The 19,525-nt window shown below is 51.1% G+C and overlaps 1 protein-coding gene across 2 annotated transcripts in view; it reads right to left on the minus strand.

Annotated features, from left to right (window-relative positions):
- KLF8 (KLF transcription factor 8) overlaps window positions 1–19,525 on the minus strand; it is a 98,063-nt gene that overhangs the window by 69,920 nt on the left and 8,618 nt on the right. Inside the window, exon 2 of one of the 2 annotated variants that reach the window (XM_090058955.1) lies at window positions 13,345–13,478. The exons of the other annotated variant lie outside the window; for it this stretch is intronic. The gene's annotated coding sequence lies outside the window, so the exon portion shown is untranslated. The remainder of the gene's footprint in view (window positions 1–13,344; window positions 13,479–19,525) is intronic. 2 annotated transcript variants of the gene reach the window in all.

Here is a 19,525-nt window from a genome sequence, read left to right on the forward strand (position 1 = left end):
TGGCTCCAAGAACACTCAACATACTGGCTTTCTATGGGGTTGACGGCAGGGCCTCCAGTGACTAGCAGTGCAGATCCATTGCCTCTGCTCAGTGCATGGGCCCCTATTGTGTTCATTCTCTCAGCCTTAAAAAACAGAGCTTCAAGCAACAGCATCACCTCCCAGTTCACCCCTGGGCATCCCAGTCCCCAAGAGACCACTGAGCAGAGCAGGCAGTGACCATGGGCAAGGGAAGGAGTCACAGTACTGCAGACCTAGGGAACCAGCCCAGTGCCCCACAGTGGGACTGCAGATCCCAAGGCAGGGCCAGGAGACTGATCTAAGAGGCTGCAGATGTCTGCAGACCAGCCATCTCCAGCTGTGGGGGTCAGACTGGCACATGGGGCTGAGGGCATTTGTAAGATGCAGCCTTCCAGTGAGAACTCTATAGATAAAAAGGAACAAGCCACCTTGTGCTCCACCCCCGTGCCAGCAGGCTCCCCACCACTGTGTTCCCAGGCTCAGCAGCTCTGTCTGCCAGGGCCCAAGGCTCCAAGAAGCACCTGCTCCTGCTCATTATGCATGCCGAGGAGGTTCCCCAGGGAACCGCAGGCCTGTACAGACCTGGGGCTTTCAGATGTCAGGGTGGGCACAGCAGGAAGCCAGGGAGGATGGCTGGGGAAGGGCCATCTACTTCTCCCTGGGCAAAGCCAGGTACAGGAGAGCTGGCAACTCTACAGGCACAAGTATGTGCATGCCTGTGTGCATGAGCGCACACGCAGACAGGATCCATCATCTTATAACTCCCTTCCTCTGCCTGTCAGGCAAAGCCATCTCATCTTCCCTATTACAGGCTGCCTGTCTCAATCCTGCCAATTATGCCCAGCTCTGCATGCACAAACATGTTCCTTCAGCACTGCACTGGACCACCAGCCTTGCTACATGAGGTACCTGCAGCCATCTTGTCTTCACAATGCAGCAGGTCAAGGAGGAACGTAGTCCGAGACACGCCAACTTCTATAACACCCACCTGCAGAGCCCCACGCTGTCTGGCCACCTGCCACACCCAGAAACGTGCCAGACAAGGCCCATCTGCAGGCACCTGGGCCATCATGGGGTCACCTCAGAATACCCCAGTGAAGGCAGGGGAACTGAGACAGAGCAGGGCAAGGTGCTATGACCTTGAACAAGTCCATTAGAGCCTGCTAGTAACCTGGTGATCTAAGCCTAGAGCAGTGCTGTCTCCTACAGCAGGGAGGGATCATTCCAATCCCAGTCCTCTGTTCTGATCATCAGACCTAGCACACTGGGAGCTTGCCCAGAGATAAATTTCCCCTCTGCTCAGCCTCCTGCTGGTCCCACACAGGTCCCTACTGCACCAGCACACAGCCTTGGACGCACACGTTATACTGACCAACCTGCGGAATGACAAGTCTCTGAGAAACAAAGATCTTTAATGGGGATCCCATCTGCTAGCAGCAGTGCATGAAAACTAGCCATAAAACACTTTCAGCAGGCACCAGCCACATTCAGAAGGGAGGCAGGCAGGTACCCAAGCTCCCTTCTCTTCATGGCAGGTTAGATCAAACTAACAGATCATAACTAGAGACAGGAGGGCAGCATCATGTGGAAGTCACACATCCCACTGCAAACCTCCCCCTACTCCCACCCCTCTGCTGCTTAGCAGCCAGGCCTACAAACTTATCACCCCACCATCCTGAAATATTCATGCCTGAAAATGATCTGCTGGCCTCTATAGGGCAGCTGTGGTAGCAACTGCAGGCATGCTGTGGGTCAAGGCGGAGTTGCAGTGGGGCACTAGAACAGCAGAGCTGGCCAGGGTTGTGGGCAGAGTTAAGCTGGGAAGGATGGAGGTGCACCAGCAGAGCTGTGCAGGGGACAGCAAGACATCAAGACAGCTCACTGCATACATGTGGCTTCCAGAAGCAGAGTAGATTCAAAATTTATTTTGAGCTGATATTTCTAAAGGCTCCCCTTGTACTTTGCAAAAAGCATCTGGTAGCATATATGCAGAAGACAAACCAAGTAGGGGAAGTAAAGGTGGAAAAGAGAGCACTCTACAGGTTTGGGAGGCAGATCCCTGCTCTCAGCTAGGCCAAGAACTCAGGTACCCTAACCCAGACCACCCTTCCCTCTACCTGGCCAACTGCCCTACCCTATAAGACTTGACTCCAGGACCTCAGGAACACTGTTTGCAGCCTTCAGCAGCAGGGGGAAACATCCCAGCTTCCTGCATATCTCACTGTAAACCATTCACCTAGCCTGACTGGAGTGGGAGGGGTATGCCTTGACCTGGTCTGCAGTGGGACATACAGCAAGCTGAAGGAGAAGAGAAGTTTTCAGTGCAACTCAGCACAGCTGCTAATTGGATAATGGTTTTAGAAAATGCTATCAAGGAGAACAAAAATACAAATAAGCAGTTGCCAAAAGATTCTCCACTCAGCTCTTCCCAGAGTCCTGGGGAGAGTGGGGTAAACTCGTTGCAGGAGAAAGCCCATGAGCAAAGGAAACCTTTTAAGCAACTGCCAAAGGGCCAAAGATTCAGGAGACTATGGGGAAGGGGGTGACCCAGAGGGGCTGGCAGAGAAGAACAGAGGGTCAGGCTGTCTCGTTTCATTGCTCAACTTGGCAGCTGACTTCCTAGGTGGCTTTGGGAGAGTCACATTGCTTCTCTATGCCTCAGTTTCCCTTGTACAATGGGGCAATCTCCCCCCAACAAGAGGGGGAGCTCTGGGGAAATCTGTCCTATAACGAAGACCCCTGAGTGGAGGCTGCTGGCAATGACCTCTGTTCCCTTTTAGAGGCACGACCAGCCTCACTGTGGTAATGAGCAGCCCCTAAAACATACAGATCTTTCCTGTGTTCACTGCTTTCTCCATGCAATGGCCCTTGAAGCATCCAGCATTTGATGTCTGCTAAGCTGAAGCAGATCACAGGTCCAGAGAGATTTATGAAGAGCAGAAAATGTCAGGAAGAGACACACAATGGCTGGACCTTCAGTCGTAGGGAGAGGCAAGAGGATTCCCCCCTCCACTCTCAGCACAGGATGGGGTCAGTGCAGAAGGGTAAGGCCCCAGCCTCAGCCCTGTTCACACAGAGGCACCACAGAAACTCAAGTATTGATGAACTTCCAAGTGGCAGGGATCCCCCGGCACAGGAAGAGGGTTTTAAAGGCCCAGCAGCAGCCATCTCTGCAGACACCACATGTTTCAGAGGGCCGCCAGCAGCCATGCCTGCTGCTTTAAGAGTGGGACCTGTTCTGCTTACAAGTCCAGCCCAAGAGCCTGCATCCCAGTGGGGCGCAGCCCCACCCAGCACAGGCAGGGAGGTGGCTGGCCTCAGACAGGCAGTCGCAGAGATGCTGCAGTCGGAGTCCTCCCCGGGGCCCCCCCATCGCCTGCTTACAGCTGTGACCTTCCAGGCCTGTCACAAGAGCCTGCCTCCCGCTCCATGGGAAACTAACCCTACTCTTAAAGGCAGAGAATCCCACATGCTTCAGATCAGGTTAGTCCGGTGTGGAGGCGGGGTTGTAAGGTTTAATCCCAGTTTGCACTGGGGTCACAGGAGAAGTTCGCTCTGATCCCAAGGTGCCTGCAAGCTCACCTGCGGTGATGCAGTGAAATGGGATCAGGCAGGACTCGGCCTCCTGCACTACCCTCCTGTGTCCCTACAGCACCTAGCACGGCGGGGTCTCCAAGGCATTACTACAATACAAACTGTGTCACCTGAATCCAGTCAAATGCCAGAAGAAACAGATGATTTACAAGGTCCTGACATTCAGGATCCAGAGCTTTTCATGGCTCTGACGCCAGCCAAAGCCACTAGCAGCAACAGACAGCCCTGTATTATTCAGTGTCCCTTGAAACACAGAGAGGTGGGAAGAGATCTCAGCATAGGCAACGAAAAGCCCACACAACTGGCATGATCACTGAAGGGGACAGATAAACAAGCTCCCAACAAGAGCAGCTTCCCCCAGAGAAAGGCGAGGCAGGTTGGCAAGCACCGTGGGGTTGGCTCTGCACAGCAGCAATCTATCAAGTGGTGCCAAGAGGCTGGCAGAGCAGGGGTGCTTGACTTATGCCCCCAGCAGCCCTGAAGGCCAGGAGGTGAGTGCCACACCATGCCACTTATTGCAGCTTCATGCTCCATTTGCAGTTCACACACAGGATCCAACAGGAATTTCTGCAGCTCCAGAACACATTGGGGCATGGGGCAAAAGCAGCTTTGTCAGCGCTGATGTGGACAGGCTACCCAGAGGAATGGACATGGGCTGAGTCCTAGTTGTAACTGCAGACCAGACAAACAGGATATTTTTCATGCAGAGGAGAGCCAAATTTGGCTCAATAAAGGGAACCTAAATAGAGAGCCTGCAGGTCCTTCCTTCTTGGGCAGGAGTGGGGAGGAAGGGATTCTTCAGCAGGTCATTCAGTTCTTACCCCTCAGAAACCACACACAACCTGGGGGAAGCACAAGAGGTTGGAAGAGGGTTATCTCAGCCTACTCAGGACTCACTGAGACACTGCATGCTGTGTTCAAGTGTCCCTGTGCCCCAGTCCCCTCCCCTCAAGGCAAGGGTGGTGCATCGTGGCAACCTACTAAGAAGGCAGTGGCTGCCATGCTGTGGATGGGAATCCCACAGAGGAGGACAGGGCCCACCTGCCAAGGCACAGGATGCTGCAGAAGCACAAGCTGGGACGGCCAGAGGGAGATGGGCAGAAAGGAATAGTCTGCTGTCACCCTTGGGGCCATGCCACACGCACCTGGGACAAGCCCCTCCTGGGTAAAGGGCAAAGCGAAAGAGAATGGGATGTTGTAGCAAGGCAGTTGCCCTTTTTGGCATGGAGCTGGCTCTCAGCAACCAGCAGGGGCAGGCTGCCCCAGAGGAAGAGTGCTCGTTTTCTGGGCAGTGAAATGTCTGGAAGAAGCCAAGCCACCCAGCCCAGCCCAGCCCAGCCCAGCCCAGCCCAGCAGGACACAGGGAGGAGCCTGCCACAAGGCAGAGGACTTCAGGCAGGAGGCCTGAGGAGATCCTGGAACACCCAAAAAAGGAAGGGGAGAGAGCACTGCTGAGCAAGACAAAGCAGGCAGGGCAGGGAAAGGGCAGAGCCAGCTAAGGCTGAAATGCAAGGAGAGAAGAGGCAGGAGCTTGCCTAGTTCAGTGATGGGTGAAATCTCCCTTCCCACACAGCCCCCTCCCCACTTAGACTCTGTAGTGGGGCCCAGGGGTGGCAGCATTTTGGCCAGCAAAGCTCGCTGGAACTTCGAATGAGCAATGCCTTCAGCCACCAAGCGTCCTGGCAGCTGGCTGGCCACAGGGCTGGAGAGGGGGCAGCTTCTGCTCCCAGTGCACGCAGCCAGGCTCTGGGGGCTGAGCAAGCAGGGGCCGATACAAGAGCCCCTCTCCTGCCAAACACACACAGGAGCTGGACACAGAAAGTAAAATGACTGCTCAAGAGAGGACTGGACCGATTTCTGCTCCCCCTGATCCAACCACTGGGTCCCCTCAGCTTCCTCTCCCCACCCCGTCCCCTCCAGTGCATATGGAGGAAGAACAGAATTTACAAAGCAAGAAAGGGCAACTCGGAGGGTCAAGGACGCAGAAGCCAGGACTCCTGGGTTCTAATTCCAGCCCCGCTACCGACCTGTACAATCCCAGCACATCTCAGCTGCCCCCTCAGCAAAACTGGGATGCTACCCAGCCACAGGGCCTGGGATGCTAACTGCATTCCCACTGGCACGAGCATGAACACCCTGTATGGGGGGAAGAAAGGTAAGAAGGGGCAGGGGAGGGAAAAAGGAGTAGGAGTTGGGGTGACAAGAACCAAGATGAGAGGGGTGAGGAAGGATGGAGCAGCAGAATCCCAGAACTGCAGAGAGCTGTTTAAGATACTATTCATGCTTCTTAAGCAGCATCATTGGTAACTTAGGGATAGATGCCTTAGACATACCCCTAAGGAAGTACAGAAGCAGATCATTAGGCAGAGATATCCAGGGACCAAGGAGACAGACCTTAACTGACACCAGTTAATTGTTATTTTGTTGGTTAGTTCCCCAACATGGGTTCATCTTGGTCCCAGTGCTTAGATCACAGAAGAGCGCTTCAGAAATCAAGAGACGAGTAAACGAATGCTTCTTTGTCTGACGTTAATCATTGAAGGAACCAAGGACTAGACAGCCACCTGGACAAAGCAGGGACCCTACAACCTCTGTCAGCATTCGTCAGCAGTAAGGCCGTCTGGCATCCCACCAGTCACCTCCACAGGTATGAGGAGCATCAGGCATGACAGAAAGATGCCATGTGGAAGGATCCTTGTGCACACACAGGGCAGTTCCCGTGTAATAAGGAGAGGATGCTAAGAAACACCCCCTGGCATGGAGTCTATGTCTGCCATTGAACCAGCGCTCTGTTAATGTCCCAACTGACCTACCAAGGGTGCAGAGAAAATTTCATATCTCCCCAAAGTCTAAGGTCGTAAGAGGAAACTGATGCCCTGGACTTGTCTTGACCAAGGCTTCAGCCAATAAGTTGTCAGCCAGGAGCTTCCCCCCCACCTTGAGGTGCTCATCACAACACCTTCTGTAGCCACCTAGATTCCCTGGCAGGCGCACACAGTTTATATCCTTGAACTAGGCCTGACTTTCCCATGGCTGCCAATGAATGATCCATGTCATTGTTTATTAAATTTCACACTGAATAAATACACCAAAAAGGACAGTGCGCCCTTTGGACACATGAGTATTAGTGAAATTCAGCCACCTCTGGAACAAATATGGTGAAAAAAGGGAAAGGGAAGAAAAGATGAGCCTTGAGTCGGAGGAAAAGCAAGGGCAACACTGGACCCCTGCTAAACCAGATGGGACAACTGATGCCCAGGAAAAAGCTAACCTATTACATGGGTACTTTGTGTTGGCCTTTCATCAGTCCCATGGGACACCCATGCCCACTACGGGACAGGCAGATCCCAGTGAGGGAGATCCCCTGCCCTCCATCAATGCTGACCTCATGAAGGAACACCTTGAGAGGCTGGATACCTTCAAGTCAGGTGGTCCTGACAATCTACACCCCAGGGTACTAAAGGAGCTGGTGAGCATCATAGCTCAGCACCTGGCACCGATCTTTGAGAACTTGTGGCGCTCTGGTGAAGTGCCCAAAGACTGGAAGAAGGCCAACGTGGTGCCAATCTTCAAGAAAGGGAGGAAAGTGGATCCGGCTAACTATAGGCCCATTAGCTTGACCTCTGTCCTGGGATAGATCTTAGAAAAGTTTATTAAAAACTTTTACGACCAGGTGACCTATCACCTGGACAAGGGAGAAAAGATTGATGTCATATCTTGACGTCAAAAAAGCCTTTGATCTGGTATCCCATGATCACCTCTTGGCAAAACTGGCCAATTGTGGTCTTGGGTGCACCGCAATCTGCTGGCTGGGAAATTGGCTCCATGGTCGGACCCAGAGGGTGGTGGCTGACAGAAGTCAATTGTCATGGTGCCCTGTGACCAGTGGGGGCCCCCAAGGCTCTGTCCTTGGACCCATATTGTTCAACATCTTAATTAAAGCTGTGAACATTGGAGTCAGAAGTGGACTGGCCAAGTTCACCGATGACACCAAACTTTGGGGCAAAGCATCCACACCAGAAGACAGGCGGGCGATCCAGGCCAACCTGGACAGGCTCAGCAAAAGGGCAGACGAGAACCTGATGGTGTTTAACACCAAAAACTGCAAGGTTCTCCACCTGGGGAAGAAAAACCTGCAGCATCCTTATAGGCTCGGCAGTGCTACGCTGGCTAGCACTACGGAAGAAAGAGACTTGGGGGTCATCATTGACCACAAGATGGAACATGAGCCTGCAATGTGATGCTGCAGTTAGTAAAGCGACCAAAACGCTAGCTTGCATCCATAGATGCTTCTCAAGCAAATCCAGGGACGTCATTCTCCCCTTGTACTCGGCCTTGGTGAGGCCGCAGCTGGAATACTGCATCCAGTTTTGGGCTCCACAATTCAGAAAGGATGTGGAGAAGCTTGAGAGAGTCCAGGGAAGAGCCACGCAGATGATCAGAGGTCAGGAAAACAGACCTTGCAATGACAGGCTGAGAGCCATGGGACTCTTTAGCCTGGAAAAGGCTCAGGGCTGATCTGATGGCTGCCTATAAGTTTATCGGGTGAGCACCAGTACCTAGGGGAACATTTGTTCACCAGTGTCCCAGGGGATGACGAGGTCGAATGGTCATAAACTACTACAAGACTGTTTCAGGCTGGACATAAGGGAGAATTTCTTTATTGTCCGAGCCCCCAAGGTCTGGAACAGCCTGCCATTAGAGGTGGTTCAAGCACCTACATTGAACACCCTTCAAGAGCAAATTGGATGCTTATCTTGCTGGGATCCTATGACCCCAGCTGACTTCTTGCCCTTTGGGCAGGGGGCTGGACTCAATGATCTTCCAAGGTCCCTTCCAGCCCTAATGTCTATGAAATCTATGAGAACAAACCCTCTAAGCCATCTACGCGCAGCACCACCTTCACTCCAGGCTAACACACTCCTCTGTGGACTCTCACTAACATACACCTACCCTGAAGAATCTTGTTTTTCTGTGGATTTCAAATCTCAGTTGCCTAACTGTTGCTGACCCCCAGAGGTATTCTGGGAGCCAAGAAGAATTTGAAGAGCCAGTCCCACCAAAATTAAATACTCACAAAAACACAATAAAAATTCAGACAAGACATAAATGATCAAACAGAACAGGGAAAGCATGTCAAGCCAATGATTAAAATCTTTTATTCTCTAAATGAATGCACATTTTACAATCAGGTTAACATTTGAGATCAATTAAATTTTAAATTATCTGAGTCCTAAAGTCTTTAAAAATCCTCTAACAGGTGGTCAGCCTGTTAGGTATAAAGAGTTCTCATCTAGGTGTTACATTATATTTTAAAAAGAGCACTTATATTGGGTCATTTCCAGATGGATAATTCAGCAAAAACCACAGTTCAAGGCTGAAGAGCAAATATTGCAAGGTGAACCCAGATTTTTATACTCTACTGCCTGGCTCAATAAACAGAAAGCTTCCTAAATAAGGCCATTTTTTAAACAATGTTCCTAATAGGTTCTACTCTAGTTAATATTCATAGGTTTATTTGTAGTTCCTGTTTAAGCTGGATCTAGTTAGGACAAGATATAACTGGCATAAAACAACTAAACATATTCTGAGCAACCCATAGTCTACTTCTTTTAATCCATCTTCTTCACCTCAACATTCTCTTACCTGCTTATTCCCTTTGCCTCTTCTCTTACTAAAACTGGTCAAGCAAATACAAGCAAATGCTGTACCATATTGCCATCTACACTATCATCGGGTGCTGCATGGAGCCAAACTCAGGGCTGTGGATTTCACCAGAAGCAAAATGTCTGATGCAAGAGAAAGGGATGCATTATCCAAGTCCTCCTGGGGATCCAGCCAAGAAGCCCCTTCTTAGTCCTTGCAGCCCTCTCCCCACTCCTTAAAACAGCTAGGAAGGAACACACGCACACACCCCAAGGACAGCATGGGCATGGATGGATCTAGGATTTTGAAAAGGGAGGTGCAGATGACATGGCACGTCATCATATAACACAACTGTCTCCAATTAAAGAGAAACTAGAAGCTTTACTACATTTAATATCAAAGCAAAAACAAATATAACTATCAGAATGTGCATTCATTTGCTAGATTATATCTAAAATGATAAAAAACACACCAAACTAGGCAAAATATAGTCAAAAGATATTATGTCATTAGTCCTGCAATCAACAAAGTTAAATGTATACTTCTTACTCAGATTCATAAACCAAAACTAGCCTTCCTGAGTGGCTTGCCAATGCCTCCGATACTTCAGTCAGTCATTTCTACACCTAAGTTAATACTACCACACCAAATTTAAGGTTTTTAGCTAAAGTCTGGGGGAAGCAACAATCAAAGAGGGGTGCAACAGCACCACTGCACCCCTCCTGGATCTGCCTCTGAGCATGAGCAGCCGCCTCACCCCATGCCCCTACGTACCATAACCCACAAGAGGTACAAAGCACTTTACACATCCTATACCCTGCATCATCCCTCAAGCATGGGGCAGCAAAGTCTTTATCCACAGTCACCCTTCCGGTACTGCTTGCCAGAACTCAGGTAACTTTCTCAGTGGTTCATGGAGATGGGTCACACAAAAAAAAGAAAAAAGTCACCTGCTTTGACAGCAGGAGGGTCAGGGAAATGACAATAGCATGTCCTACTATTAGAGGAATTAATTATAGACCACTACAAATCATTACATACCCCTTGCAATCATTGGGGGACCATCTTAAGCTCCATGCCTTAATTTCCTCAAGTTCCTGCTAAGCCCATGACTACTGGAAACAGATTTCCCAGCTTCTAGGCCCTGCCAACCCCACACTCAAATCAGAAACTCTCTGCAGGTAGCTTATCCGGCCTATATGATCCTGCCTCCCTGCCCACTGGGTGCATCTACATGTGCAATTACTTATGACACAATAAATTAATAATCACTCTGGAGTTTATTGCTCCTGGGCACCATGTCTGAACATGCTCCCAGGACCACAGCACATAGAGCCAGGCCAGAGCAGCCACAGTTGGCAGGCTCAGGACCCAGCTCAACATGCTGTGGAGGGGCTGGCTGGGGCACAAGGGTACTCCAGTGCAGGGCTAGCTGGCAGGAAGTTCCCACACTGAAGCACCCTTGTGCCCCAGCCAGCCCTGTCAGCCTCTTCACATGCATTGCTACAGAATAAAACTCTCCTTGCAGCTGCAGGATAGAACTTGTATTTACAACCTGGCCAGGAGTTAATTAGTTTACTCCATCCTAATAGCACTGCAGGTGCAGAAGATGAGATGTTTGCTGAGGAGCTAGTGAGGCAGCTCCACAGTAAAGGCCTCATGCAGACACACCCATAAGCATTATCCTCTCTAACAGCCACTCCCCTGTAGCAACACATCCATTTTCCACAACAAAGCTCCAAATGGGATCCAGTATTGTCATTTCTCCAGCACTGACCTGGAAAGCACACAGAAGAACCAAAGCCAGCTTCTGTCCCTAAACTCACCAGGGTTAAAACCACTCTCCAGGTGTTCCTGAGGCTAGTGGGCAGGAGAAGAGAGCAGTTTGGTTCCTAAGAGACACCACCAGGATCCACTCGCACCACAGCCCCCATGCCCCCCACCCACCCCCCAATCTACGAGATGGTAGGAGTGACAAGCTTCTGGCTGCATAGCCACAGTCAGCATAGGGCTTGTGCTGAACCAAAAGGAGGGCAAAACCAAGGCAAAATTAAAGCCGACTCCACTGGAGGGACAACTTAGCCCATCCTCCTCCCAGGACAGAATCAAGCTAAATGCCATGCTGTTGCTGTGCATCAGGATGAGGAAAAATTAGGGGTGCCCAGGGAGATCTGAAACCCCCCTGCAGGAATGCAAGAACTGGTCACAACAGGATAGATTTGCTGTAATGACCTCAAATAAGGTTTGGCTGTGGATGTAGAGTGCTAGCCAGTTGCATCCAAAAGGCACCAGGAAAGTTCTGTTATGGGGTCTTGGGCAACGAACAAGCTGATGAGCAGAAGGAAAGACCACCCATCTCCACACCCACCATGGCAGATGCCTGCAGAGCACAAGGTTCTCTCACTTCCACTGCCACACCTTCCACCTCCTCGCACACACAAGACAGGGTGCCTTCGCAAGGACTTCCTCAGCCCTCAGAGGAAGTGAAACCTTGACACAGCCATATTCAAAGATCTGAGTCAGAAGCCACTTCTGAGCCCCGAAGAAGACAGAAACCCCACACGCAGAGAGGAGGAGAAGACAGGAAAGCAAGATGAAGGGACTCTAGGGATATAAAAAAAAAGATAAGGATAAAACCTCCAGGATACGGACAGGGAGCCACTCCCATCCCAGGAAGGATGCCCAGACACTCCTTGGAATATCCCTGCCCAGTTCATGCTGACGTTGAGGAAATGGACCATGTCAGTATCAGTGAAGTGAGAAATACCAAGAAGGCCAGGAAACAAGGAGGCCAGGTGCCCCTTTGGGCTTTGGATATTACAAAGGAGGTCTGGACTGAGTTGAGTCAATCACATCACATCACCAAAGAGCATGGCCTGTGATAGATGCTTGTAGGTAGAGAGCAAGTGGGTATAACGGGAGAGCAGAACATGGAGTGGGAAAGCCAGCGAAAGACAGCAGGGAACAGCCAGCAAAGCAGGGACCATGCAATGGTAAGAGGATCATTGGAAGGCTCTACCACATGCCCAGCACGCCCCTGTGCTGCTGTTCAGGCCCTGGCTTCCAGCACCAGCCACAGCTGTGCCAGGAGGGCAGAGACGGGTAGCTCAGAGGAAAGGGAAAAAAGTCCTAAGAGCATTGGCTTCCAACCTGAAGTGGGGAAGCAGGCACAGAGAGGTGAGTCCTCAGCTGCTCAGCTCCCAGGACAGTATAGGACATCTGTCCTGGGTTGTGCAGTCTAGAGGTGAGCTCTTGGAGCCAGAGCCTGGGCACCCAGGGAAGGTGATTGCTGACAAGTGTAACAGTGGGGAGCAACAATTAAAAGGCATTATCAGCTGAGCTGGGATGGCTTTAAGAGACAAGATAGCAGCACAGTGTCCCAGATTCATATGGAAATTAGAGGTGATCTAGGGCAGAGATAAGAGGAGAAGGAGAAGCTGAAGGGAAACAGGGCAGGGCCGGGCTGGATTCAGAAGCAAAGCCAGGGAATATGCTCCTGGAAGAAGCTGCTGGAAAAATCACACTGCATCTAGGTGATGGGCACCTGAGATTACAAAAGGATAGTGAGAGAGCCAGTCAGCTCTGCTGGTACGACCACCAGACTTGGGAGGATGCTGCAAACAGATGAGCAATATACAAAACCTTTCCTAGCCTTTTCTAAGATTTAGCCCATGTTAAACTCATGCCTTCCGAACCCAGGCTGGACCAGCCCCATGCTAGCCCAGTGTAAGCACCTAGACTACCAGTTGTACAGCTTTTACTGCTTGTATTAGAAAAGGCTCCTATGGCACCAGTTCAAAGCAGGGGTCCAGTGTGCCAGGTGACAGGATTTGTCAAGAGAGGCATGGCTGAGCAGTGTTAGCAAACTAGATTTAAAATAGCAGGGACGACCAGGAAGCTTGGGTTTTGAGTCAGGTCCATCCCAGGCTCCTGAATGAACCTCAAGTTGCCTGGGCATCCTTGCTGTTACAGCCAGAGCTGGTTAAAAGGTTAGCCAGTGCATGTGACTCTGGGCAAGTCATTTAAGGAAGCTGGATGATTCATGTGCTGCTTGCCCTGTGGAGAGGACTGTTCTGCACGTACCTGTGGAGAGCACCACTATGGGTACGTCCTCAGACCCCCACCACAATCCTCTGCTGTGTTCAGACCAAATTCACAGGACTCCCCAGTCCCAGAAGAGGCGGGCAGGGCTGGCAGCTAGAGAAAGGACTCGTTACCTGTGAACAGAACAGATCTGATGTGGATTGAGTTAGACTCGAGGTCTCTTCAGTGCTACACTGGACAGTGGAGCCACAGGCTACAGCAGGATTCTTAGCATGCAGGGGGCACTGGCCCAAATACACTTGGCAAAGCCTCCAAATATCTTGATGCCAGGGCCAAGAACCACAGCTCCAGAAGGCCTGCAGCAAGGCACGATTCCTGCCAAAGGCCAGAAGAAATAGAAACCAGGCCACAGACTGCTCACCCATTCCCAGAGCTCAGGGGTGGGGGTGGGGGTGCGGATGGGGGTGGAGCCAGGTTGCCAGTGATGCCCCAAGCCAGCTCTGCTGTCACTGGGAGGCACAACCCTGCAGGGTGTTTGCAGTGAGCTGGCTGCAGTGCTGGGGGGAGTGGAGGAGCGGGGCAGGGAAGCAGGGGCTGGATTTTGTGTTTGTTCAGCCTAATCCTCTGACCTGTCAGCTGCTCCACCTCATGAACCTGGAGCCTCTTTTGCAACACTGGTGTCCCAGCCCCAGGCGGGCACCAGCCACACACAGCTGGGTGTGGTTAGCAGGCTAACACACCGCTGGAGAGCTGGCTGGGTCCCAACGACAGCCCAGCCCCACTAATCCCTGGCCAGAAGGACAGGGAGGAAGTAGGGCCCCTGGCAGGTGCCTCCTGGGGCCTGTTTAACTTGGCTCCCAAGCTGCAGAGAATTTGATTTTTTTCTCTGAGCTCAGAGATTGATCTGGCCCAAAAAGAGACAGCTGGGGTAGGGAGGGGGCAGGAGCTGCCAAGGCCCAGGGCTGACAGCTGTGGAGGGGGTGGGGAAAGTAGCACAGCAGGGCGCAGGCCCAGGACAGGCAGGATAAGCAGCAGCTCACACAGCGCCTGCCTGACACAGGCCCAAGAGCCTCACCCTGAAAAACCAGTGAAGGAGGCTGCAATGAAGCCTACCTCCCTCCGCCTCCCACCTACTACACAGGGCCAGAGACTGAGGGGGAAGCAGCCACAGCAGCAATAGCAATGCAGACTGCTGGGGGGAGAGAAAGCACCCACCGTTCTCAGCTGGAGAGAAAGACACCACGGGCAGGTCTGCACGCCATGGTTCTGCAGGTGCAGCTGGGTCAGCTCAGGATCTGAAGAGATCCTGGCCCCTCCTGCCCGGAGACACAGCTAGGCAGACACAAGGGCACCTCTGCCAAAAAAAGCCCTCCTCCCGCCACACAGCGTGTTTCCAGCAGGGGGGCTCGCTGGCACAGCTGTCCCAGCACAGCTATGGTGGCAGCAGCCCCAGCATGTACACAGGCCTCAAGTCATAGGAAAATAAGGCTGGATAGAAGCTCATAAAGTAATCTAGTCCAGCCACCTGCTCAAGGCAGGATCATCCCTGACTAAACCATCCCTCCCAAGTGTCTATCTAACCTGCTTTTGAAAGTTTCCAGACAGAGATTGCAAAACTTCTCTAGATAGCCTGTCAATGCCTGACAACTCTCAATAAGAAAGTTCCTCCTAATCTCTAACCTCAGTTTACCCTGCTGCAGCTTGAGGCCATTGCTCCTAGTCCTATGCCCCATGGTCACTGAGAAAAGCCAATCTCCATACTCTAAATAATTGCCCTTCAGGTATTTGAAGACTGTTATTAAATCTCCCCTTGGTCTCTTCTCTAAGCTAAACCTAGTTCTTTCAACCTTTCCTTATAAGTCTAGTCTCTCAGGCCCCTAATCATTTTTGTTGGCCTGTGCTGGAGTCTTTCCAAACAACCCACATCCTTCTTGAAATGTGGGGCCCAAAACTGGACACAATACTGCATGTGATGCCTCACCAGTGCTGAACAGAGCAGAATAATCCTAATCACTTCCATTGATTTGCAAGCAACGCCTTTGCTAATACAACCCAGTATGCTCTTTGTTTTCTCTGCAACAAGAGCACACTATTGGCTCATATTCAGCTTATGGTTCACTATAACCCCCAAGCCCTTCTCTGCAGTACTGCAGCCTACCCAGTCATTCCCTAGTCCGTATTTGTGCATGTGGTTATTCTGTACCAAGCGCAGGACTTTGTACTTGTCCTTGCTGAATCTCATCTGATTGACCCTGGACCGTTTTTCCAGTCCATCCAGGTCATTCTGGCTCCCAGCCACATACTCCTGACTGTCTGCTATTCCGCCTAACTTGGCATCATCCACAAATTTGCTAAGCATGTACTCAGTCCCAACATCCAAATCATTAGTGAAAATGTCTGCCCTGGATCTAGTATTGTTCAGCCTCTGGGGAACCCCAGTTGATGCCTTCTCCCAAGCAGACATAGAGCCACTGAGGGCTACTCACCAAGTACAATAATCCAGCCAGTTTTGTACCCACCTTACAGTACTTTCATGTGGTCTGTATTTCCTTAGCTTGCTAATAAGAATGTCATAAGAAATAGTATCAAAGGCCTTGTTAAAAGTCAAGGTATACAACATCCACAGATCCTGTCACTATCCTAGAAGGAAATCAGGTTGGTCAGGCATGACTTGCTCTTGGCAAATTCACGCTGTTTCAGATCACCTTGTTCTCCTATAGGTGCCTAACAATGAAGTCCTTGAGAACCTACTCCTTAAATCTTGGAGCAACAGGACAGAAGCAGTTGCCCCATCTAATACAGCATCCTGTCCCCAACAAAAGCCTGCACCCGATATACCAGAAAGAAACAGCAGCAGCCCCCAACCTGCCTACATTTAAAACCCCTTCCTGAGCCAGCTTGGGAGCAGCATATGCCCTGAAGCATGAAGGCTGAGAACAGCCTCTTTGAGAGCAAACACAGCCCGATAGAGGAGGGGTTCCCAACGAACAGCCTGGGAGACCAAGCCCAAAGCAGGTACAGCCCAGAGGGTAGGACTGGTGCCCGTAGGCAAGAAACCAATCGAGCTCCTCTGCTGAGGCAGGCATCCTTCCACTGCAAACTGGACCGACTCTGCCAATTCCTTCTACCAATGCCCATCGATAGCAACTACCAGAGCTCAGCTGGAAATAAAACTGGGGTAACATCAACACGAGGGGCTCTGTCACCCATTGCCAATTGGCCAGGCCACACAGGCTTGAAGATCCCCAGACTCCCAGCTCAACTCAGCTCTATTCTGGAAAAGACCCAAACTTCTCAGCTGGGATCTCAAGTCAGCACCTCCCTCCAAACACAAGGGTTTTGTTTTGGGCCCAGTTCTGTTGAGAGGTTCAGGTCCTTAATACCAGACAACGGTACTACCCACATCTAGCTAGAGCAGGGATGGGCAAAATGTGTCCCGCCAGGCCATTCTGTCCAGCCTATGGAGCCCCTAAAATTTTTAGAAAATTGATATTCATCATCTGCCCCTGGCTGCCTGTCACACAGCCATCAATGGCTTGGCAAAACTCAGTAAGCATCCCTGAGATAGAGCCCCACTGCCACAGCCCCAAGCCTGACACCACCCCAGGGTGGCACTTGGAGCTCTAGCACCACCTACTGGTCATGCAGGAAGTGCCTCCTTATCCCCTACCAAACCTCCTGCCACGTAAAGCACTTCTGTTGCAAAGGGCAGCAACAGTGACGTGAGTCAAGAACACAGCAATGCAGAGAGGGGGGAGGTCCAAGCAGGGATGCCAAGGATATCTGCGAGCCCCAGGCGGAACTGCAAGTTCTCAATGTCAGAGAGCGTACATGCTTAGAAAACAGCTTTGCCAGAGGCAGCAAGCAACTGAGAAGGGTGTAGGGGGCAGCCATGCCCAACACACACAGGTGCACAATTCCTGGGTCAGAGGATGCACCCCAGAGGCTGGATTCATCTCAAAGAGGTATCAAGGAGTTGGGACATCAATCACTGACTGAATACTACCGCTATGCCCAGGAACTACCAAATTGGAGCCAGGAGTACTGCGCACACAGCAGTTACCACTCCAAACAGCTTACGGTTTGAAGGGAACAAGCAGGGGAGGAGACACAGAAAGGGAAAGTGACTTGACCAAGGCTACATAGGCCACCAGTGACAGAGTGGAATAAATAAACCCCAGTTCGTTATCCACCAGCCACTCATAGATGTTAGGGTCAGAAGGGACTTCAATAGATCGAGTTCGACCCCCTGCATAGATAGGAAAGTGCTGGGTTCAGATGACCCCAGCCAGATACGTATCCAACTTCCTCTTGAAGACCCCCAGGGTAGGGGAGAGCACCACCTCCCTTGGGAACCCATTCCAGATTTTGGCCACTCTAACTGTGAAGAAGTTCTTCCTACTGTCCAGTCTAAATCTGCTCTCTGCTAGCTCATGGCCATTATGTCTTGCAACTCCCAGGGGTGCCTTGGTGAGTAGAGGCTCACCAATTCCCTTCTGCACCCCCATGATGAATTTATAGGCAGCCACAAGGTCGTCTCTCAACCTTCTCTTGCGGAGGCTGAAGAGGTCCAAGTGCCCTAGTCTCTCCTCAGGCCTGCAAGACCTTAACCATATGAGTGGCCCTTCTCTGGACCCTCTCCAAGTTATCCACGTCCCTCTTGAAGTGTGGTGCCCAAAACTGGGCGCAGTACTCCAACTGCGGTCTGACCAGCGCCCAATAGAGGGGAAGTATCACCTCTTTGGTTCTGTTTGCCATGCATCTGCTGATGCATGATAAAGTGCAGTTAACTTTGCTGATGACTTCGTCACACTGACGACTCATGCTCTTGATGGCCATGGCAGTTCTTGATTTGAAGGGGAACCAAACTGACTTCTTTAAAGAGCAATGCTTCTTCCCTGCTTCTTATGAGGCCACAAGTCCTGCTCTCACATGGAATGGAAGTATTTCCCAGCTTAGCTGAACTCCAGACAACAGAGTCACTCATCTGGAGTCAGCAGCCTAGCGTGGCAGGAGTTAAGCAGCCTGGTTCTGCCAGGGATGCCTTATGCAACCTTGGAGAGGTCTCCTCCCTTCATTCACCTGTTTCCTCACGTACCTTGGGGCACTGATATTAGGACATATTTCACAATCTGGGGGTGAGCCAGGGCACAGCTTGCTATTGAAGAAGCTCCCTTGGGGCATTTTACTCTGTGCCTCAGGTTCACACTGGGCTCACTCTGCTTTGAAGTGGGGAGGGAAGATGGAAAAAGAGAGAGCGAAGGTGACTTTATACAAACCAATTCACTGCTTTCTCCCTCATCCCTCAGTACACAGAGTACATGGCCAGTGACATAGCCGCATTGCTGCACAGTGACCAAGTCCCATGAGTTTCAACAGATGACAGGAAGAGGTAAAAACCCACACTATAAGCCAATCCTATGGTTGACGCTAGGCTTTTTCTGAGCGTTCTCATAAGTAGCTTGAAAGGAAACAGGGACCACTCAGTTGGGGGAAAAAAAACACCCAAGCCTTGAACATGGGGCAGAGGCTATCCAGGGACCTCTGAATTCATATTCAGCTTGTTCACAGCAACTACACACAAGTGGTCTGAACAATGAGGTCCTTGCTAACTAGGCTCCAGAAGGGTTAGCAATCACATGGTGACATGCAGACAAGGCATGGGGAGGAAAAAACAGAGGCATAGAGCAAATTATGGTTTCTATTTCAGTTTGGGAAAGTCAGAACCATTTTAGTCCAGGGTTCCCGGCTCCCCACACCTCCTCCAAAAGGAAAACAAACCACAACCCTGTTAAGCATGAAGCGAAGGGGGTTGGTTCTATAACAGCAGTTCCCAAGCCCGTTCTGATCTCTGGGACTACAACAGACACTCATCACGTATAATGGACACTGTCCATTTTTCAGCAGGATTCACCAGTTCCTTCAGGCCTCAAATCCAACCTGCCTTCAAGCGGTCACACTTCCCTGGCTTCAGCCTTGCTCCCACTGTGCACAGAGGCCCCAAGTGGGTGCTGTACATATGGGAGGCGCCCAACAGTTGGTATTCACCCTGTTTCATAGGATGGCCATAAGTGGGAGACCCAAACTTTAAGCCTGCCTTAGCCTAAGGGGATTTCCACTCTAACTTCCTCAGAAGACTGCCCTAACCATATGCCTCTGGACTAGTCTCAGTGAGGTACCCTGTACCCCTGGTTTTGAAGCCAAACTGGAAGCCAACGGT

The sequence above is a fragment of the Crocodylus siamensis genome, chromosome 8, assembly GCF_052110815.1.
Source record: "Crocodylus siamensis isolate JL-2025a chromosome 8, ASM5211081v1, whole genome shotgun sequence".
Taxonomy (NCBI): Eukaryota; Metazoa; Chordata; order Crocodylia; family Crocodylidae; genus Crocodylus; species Crocodylus siamensis.